The sequence below is a fragment of the Pseudonaja textilis genome, chromosome 2 (genome assembly GCF_049901715.1).
Source record: "Pseudonaja textilis isolate UNSWEBS1 chromosome 2, rPseTex1.2, whole genome shotgun sequence".
In the NCBI taxonomy this organism is placed as follows: domain Eukaryota; kingdom Metazoa; phylum Chordata; class Lepidosauria; order Squamata; family Elapidae; genus Pseudonaja; species Pseudonaja textilis.
Window position 1 is genome coordinate 170,394,322 of NC_141991.1, and position 6,757 is coordinate 170,401,078.

General features: G+C 37.9%; 1 long non-coding RNA gene across 1 annotated transcript; it reads right to left on the reverse strand.

Moving 5' to 3' along the window:
• Window positions 1–963: 963 nt before the first annotated feature.
• On the reverse strand, window positions 964–5,999 carry LOC148127240 (uncharacterized). Its single transcript, XR_015742117.1, has 4 exons — window positions 5,933–5,999; window positions 3,009–3,076; window positions 1,988–2,146; window positions 964–1,179 (listed from the first exon to the last, which is right to left on the reverse strand). It is a non-coding gene; the product is annotated as an uncharacterized LOC148127240 (long non-coding RNA).
• Window positions 6,000–6,757: the final 758 nt, after the last annotated feature.

Consider the following 6,757-nt stretch of genomic DNA (forward strand, 5'->3'; position numbering starts at 1 on the left):
TGAACTTTGTGATCAAATATCCCATTACAGTCAAGCAGCTTTAAACCTGGTGTTAATTCTTATCCAATCAACTTCAAGTAAATTGGAATTCTTCCCCTCACATCTACACACACCAAATATCTTTAAAGCTCTACTCGGACTCTGAGGTCCCTTCTAACCTCATGATTCTATGATTCTAGAAAGAATCTGACCTCTGAAACAGATGCATCATCATCAAGTTTCAGCATCTTCAATGGAATCTACAATTGGCCAAGATGTTTTACACTGCATAATTTCCCGCATGTTTTCATCAGGTGAGTTCTGCTTCAGAATTGAATTTTTGTCGCATGTATGACCTGCTGTTCCTCGGACAACTCTAGCTCATGAGTTTTCCCCTCATTTTGTCCTACTACAACACTGAAGGAAACTGATCTGAAAGTAACTGGCCAAAACCCCAAGCTGTAAGCTCTGTGGTCAAGCGGGGTCTTGATTTTCTCAGTCCCACTTCAGCATCTCAATTTTTTTCAATTAAATCTCATCACCAACTAGGATCTGAAAGGGAAAAAATGCTTTCAAAAGTACTGAATCAAGTGCCCAAACAATTCTTTTTAATAATAGCTTGTCTTACTTGTTTTCCTCTAAAGTTTGCAATATGTGTGTGTATGTATGTATGTATGTATGTATGTGTGTATATATATGTGTGTGTGTATGTATATATATATATATATATATATGGTGTGTGTTTGTGTGTGTGTGATTGCACTTTTGCAATTGCTGGAAATTTTGTTGCACGATTATCATTTCATATATAGTTATATGTGTTAATGATGAGGCTGAAAAATTGAAAAAGCTTTTAGATAACTGGCCTTTTTTTTTGAAGAGTAATGTTTTCAATTCCTTTTTCTTTTATTTTTGTTTTTAAGCCTGCACACTTTATTTCAGCCCTTTAAACTGATGAGACAAAATATGCTCCGAAGGCCAATCTTTGGGAAATGTTTCCCATTTTATTCGTGAATACCACAGCGAAAGCACACAAATACAAACAAATATTTTAAAGAAGAAATGTTATTCTGTCAAATTTATTTAAAGAAAAGCATGCATGCATTTAAAAAGTCGATGTAAAGCAGAATCATTTGTCAGGCTATGTCAGAAGCAAAAGGATGTCTTCCGGGTATCTTGTAAAGAGTAGTTCAGCAGGACCTACAACAGAAATGTAAAAACAAACAGTAAAAAAAACTCACCTGATTATTATTATTAGTTCCCTACCCCTAATACTATTAGGTATTATTCCAGAAATCCTCTCTTCATGAATAGACTAAGAGTTGTCTGCCTACTTTATTAGTTAATTGTCACAACAACTCCATAAGAACTGTTCTGCTCTTTGATTCTAAGCTAGGCCTTTATCTTTACTGGGGGTTCTGGGAATTTCTCTCTCTCTCTCTCTCTCTCTCTCTCTGTGCGTGTGTGTGTGTGTGTGTGTGTGAAAAAAGAACAGGTTCTGCAATTTTGAGCTCCCCACTTCTACAGAACAACCAAGCTGGCTTCTGTAAACATTTCTTTGGTGCTTCTTGGGCAAGATGACTTCATTTAGAATAGGGATAGGGAACTGTGGCCCCTTCATTACCTGTGGACCTCAATTCCCAGAATTCCTGAGTTAGCATTCTGGGAGTTGGTCCCTAGGTCATTAAAAGGCCATAGTTCCCCAGCCCTGATTTTGAGCTTTAATTCTATTGGTAAAGGGTGGAATTTATATGAGCATTTATTTGTCATCGAGTGATTCTAGGTGGCTCACAGCAACCCCTAATAGCAACCACCAACACTCTCTCTCCCTCAAGCACACAGACCAAGATCCCAGAACCATTCATACTGCTAATTCCTTGACTGCTTCCCATCTTAGCTAAATGCTTGTGGGAATAGACAGGCTAAAAGGATACGATATCCCGAAATGATAGTAGGAACAGCCCACTGTATAGTCTTTTCTGTGGTGAAATATTTCTGCAAGACTTACCAGTCAACAAAACAGGTTTTATTTACGGCGTGACATGGCATCTTTTACAGCATCCTTGAACTCCTCAAATAACTTCACACCATAGTTTATAGGGGCAAAATTTGAAAATGGCATTTGGGCTGGCCCTTGTTCATTTCTTCCACTTTCAATCCTGCCGGCCTGGAAGAGAAGGAAAAGAATGAGGGATACATGAGATTGAAACTGATATTTAATGCAATTATATTGTCATGTTGCAATTATATTTTAATGCTGCAATGAAAGGGTATTTAACGTTGTAATTATAATTATTATTTTTTAATCATTTTTTTGTGATAATTGTTTTTGATCAAATCAAAAGTAGTACTATTTACGGAACTGATTGCCCAAGCCAAATGAATCACAAGACTGATCAAGTAAGCATATTGGTTGCCTGTATCCAAAAGACAATATAAAAAAAATCTGGATCCCAATTTTCAATTGGGTTGGGTGGTCATGGGATTATAGAAGTTGATCTTCCCAACAGGCCATCACCTTCCAAGCTTTCAAGGATATTATCCCCCGATTCACCTTTGGAATTTTTTTTAACAAGAAATACTTTGAAACCTGCACAATAGACCATGTTTCTCAGCACTGGCAGCTGTAAGATCTGTGAACTTCAATTTCCAGAATTCCCCAGCCAGCCATGCCACACATTTTACAGTTGCCAAATTAAGAAACACTGCTCTGTGCTAGTGAGAAGGAGAATCTAGTTCAAGTCTTTGCAAGTGATGAACTTGCTGTATGGATTCAACAGTCCTTCCCTCTCTCTCTTTCTCTGTCTCCCTGATTCCTCCATCCCAGCCTCCTTTCACAGTATGGAATAATAATGCAGACTTCCCTCACTGAACCTTCAGACAAGAATCTTGAGAAAATGAATGCTTTGCCCAATTCTTCTATAAGCACCACATGACCCCCTGACCCTCCAAAGTGTGAGGGTTGTTTTTTTAAGCATTAAATGAATCCAAGATATTTCTATCATGCAATCACAATCCTTAATGTTTACCTCAAAAGGAACAATGATGGCCAAAAGACAGGCAAGAACAATCACAATCTTCATTTTGTTGGATTAATCTGTAAGAGTAATCAGTTATTTTTTAAAACTCTCATTGTAAAAACTGAATTACACGTGTGTAAGCTTTCATATCCTGAATGCTAATTAATTCCTGTGCTTCAGGAAAAAAAAATGGTCTTCTGAAAAGAAACAGAACTAATCTAATTCAAAGTTGGATCCTCGTGAACCTTCTGAAGAAAGTCGTGATACAGAAGCTACAGAAAGGTAGGTAATATTCATTATAATTTGTTTTACTTAACTATTAACTATTTTTTATAAAATAATGGTTATTCTTAAACAAACAAACAAACAAACAAAAGTACTCTGCATGTATTTAATTCAAATCTGATAAGCAATATATTTCAGAACTATACCTGCCAATTTCCTATTCTGTGTCCAGAAATAAAGTAACAATCCTTTAACATTCAACATGTAAGAATGATAGAATCCCATTAAAAAATAGCAATAGCCTAGTGTTAGAAAAATGCTGAGACTAAAATCTTGGTGATCTCCATTCTATCTATAAAATCTATTACATTTTGTTCTGACCCAAGCCTTGTTCAAATTAAATAAACACAAACTGTGTATAAAAGCAAACCTTTTTTAATGCGGCGCTCGAAATTCTTTGCATTCCCAGCCAAGAGTCATTTAAACCTAACTGAGATAAAAGCAAGCCCTTTCAATGTTGTAAAAGGCTGCCAAGAACAGAAGTCTAATTATTGATAAATATCAACCAACAGAAGTTTCAAAAACCGGAGTTAGCAGGGCTTCAACAAGGACTCAGAGTTTAAAGAACTTCTTTGCTTCCTGCAGAGAGCACATCCCCGAGGGCTGGTTTTTATCCCTTATGGGAGAGGCCATCACCTTCCAGCCTTATTCCCGAGACACCCTTGCTGCTTCAGCTGTTCTCTCCTTCGAACAGCCCTGTGCACACGCGCACTGGGCACAAGCTTCCTGGGGTCCTCTGCTTCACTGCTGCCAGATTCCAAAGACAGCACCCCACTCTTCGATAGTCCTGGCCATATCCCTGCATCAGACACAGAACCCTTGTCCAAGTCCTTGCCAGGCTCCTTTACTGGTTCCCTTTCATCCTTACTGTCACAGTCCTCTGCTGCTGGCGAACCACAACACATTTGCTATTACCGGGTCTAAATTACATAGCTCTGGATGATAAGTAGTAGTCTCTCTGACTGTGACCTAGACACCTGGAATTTTGCTTCCCGGATCTCATGGCTCTAATTATACTTGCAAATTCTATCAAATTGTGTTTAAGAAAGTGATATAACCGTGAACTGATTTCAAATGAATATCAATGTTATTCATTCAGCATTCTCTTGCAATCATCCTAATTATTTTAAAAGCAAATCTAAACATTCGTCCTTCCCATTGGCTGTATCAAAATCCGAACTGAATCTTCTGATTTAGACAGAAACACTGGAGATATTAATAGTATTGAATAATGTGGACCTATCACACCTTTGACATTACACTTTTCCAAAGCCTTTGGCAGGAATCCTCTCAGTGGCTGCATTCAGGCCGTGGACCTTCTTGTTTCATGGGGGGAAAAAACGCCCTGAATTTCCAACAGACAGAGAAGACCATGGGAAGCTCAGAGACTAATTCTCTTATTTCTTTGTACCCAAGCTTTAGGACATTGAACATAAAATCATAGAGTTGGAAGGGACTTCGGAGGTCTTCTAATCCAAACCTCTGCTCAAGCAGGAGACTGTATACCATTTCAGATAAATGGTTGTCCAGTCTCTTTTTGGAATGCAGCCACTTTATCTGACTATGAACATTGGAAGTATATAAAAGTATTGCTGTTTTATATAAATACCTTATTCATCATGGTAAAAAGAATATAGCAGCTGAAGTGTAAATAAAAACTACAATCCTATAATCCTAGAATGATGAGGCTGACCTTCTTAATCTGACCTTCTTAATTTCAAGGAATATCTCCTCCCCATAAATTGTAAACATTTGTTTTAGTAGAAAATGAATGAATTTGATTTTGACTTGCTCTATAATAGCACAATAAGAAAAGGCGAGAAAACAAAAGACAAGAAAAGAGAGAAATAAAACAGGGAAGGGCAAAGACCAGAGGTGGTATTCAGCAGGTTCTGACCAGTTCTGGAGAACTGGTAGTGGAAATTTTGAGTAGTTTGGAGAACCAGCAAATACCACCTCTGACTGGAGATTTTACTGTATCCTTCCCCTGCCACGCCCACCAAGCCATGCCCACAGAACCGGTAGTACAAAAAGATTGAATTCCACCACTGGCAAAGACCCGGTTCTTCTAAAAGTATACCTGACTATTTGATTGCATTAAGAAGAGTAGTGTGTTTTGTTATAAGAAGTGACCATTGTATTAGAAAAAGCAGTTCAATATAATGAACTGGGGTGCAAAGTAGCTATGAATAAATTGTTTTCAGTGATATAGTTGAGCATGTATTGCTGCTTCTGTATCCCCCACTAAACTCAAAGTATCTCAAAGCAATCAAAATTGACAAGATTACATTTATGCAGCTCTCCATATCAGTAAGTCTGTTTGCCAAATAAAAAGGATCAAAACCAAAGCATTTTGGGGGGTGGGTGGGTGATAGAGGCTTGGTCCGCTCTCTCTGAGTGATGTTCTGAGATGTAGCGGCAGTGGTTATGTACTCTATATTAAGACCTGGGGTGCAAAGTAGCTGTAAATAAATTGATTCAGTGATATAGTTAAGCATGTGTTGCTATGTCTATATCCCCCACTAATCTCAAAATATCTCAAAACAATCAAAATTCACCGTCTGATATTTATGCAGCTTTTCATGTCGGTAATTCTGCTTGCCAAATAGCTGGCGAGGAAGCATCAGAACAAAAATATTCTGACTTACCTTTTTCTTTGCAATGCTGCTTTTGCTCTGCTCTCTCTGAGTGATGTTCTGAGATGTAGTGGCAGTGGTTATATACTCTCTGAAACTTCCTGGGATCAGGTAGGTTGTCTATCAACACAGTTTCTGGGATTAAAAGATTTTTGTTCTAATCTTTTACAAATATGCATGTAATAATCTTCAAAATTCCCATGTTTCGAAATGTTCTGGGGTGTCGAGAAAATTGGTTTGTTTCAATGTTCAGCAATACACTTTAGAAGTTTCTCCTCAAGAGTTGGTGGAGGTGGAACAGCAAAAAAACCCACTTCTTTTACTGAAAGAGTTCCTTTTAGTAAAAGGAAAATTACCTTCAAGTCAATCTCCATGCATACATATTCTTTTCTAGTATTGACATAAACATGCTTTGCCATTTCTTTGTCCTGGAATGGTTTTTCTCAATTTCCCAATTTAGTCAACCATCCTAGAATTTATTTATCCTTTCCAGTCCAAGAATTTTATTTTATTTATTATTAAATTTCCATACCATACCTGTCATCTAAGTCAGTGGTTCCTAACCTGAGCGAGATCGCTCCCCAGGGGGCAATTTCATTTTTCAGGGGGGCGATGGAATGAAAAGGGGTGACGTGGGGGTGAAGGAACGGAAGGGGGTGATATGGGGGCGATGGAGCGAGAAGTTTTGGGGACACTTTTGAGACTTTTTTCATACAGTGAACCACTGTATATCTGTCATACAAAAACATCAGATCGCTTGGTATTAGTGGATTGAACTGTGTTTTAAAAGGTTCCTCCAGCTAGCTTCAGTACAGAATGCCGTACATATGTGAATAT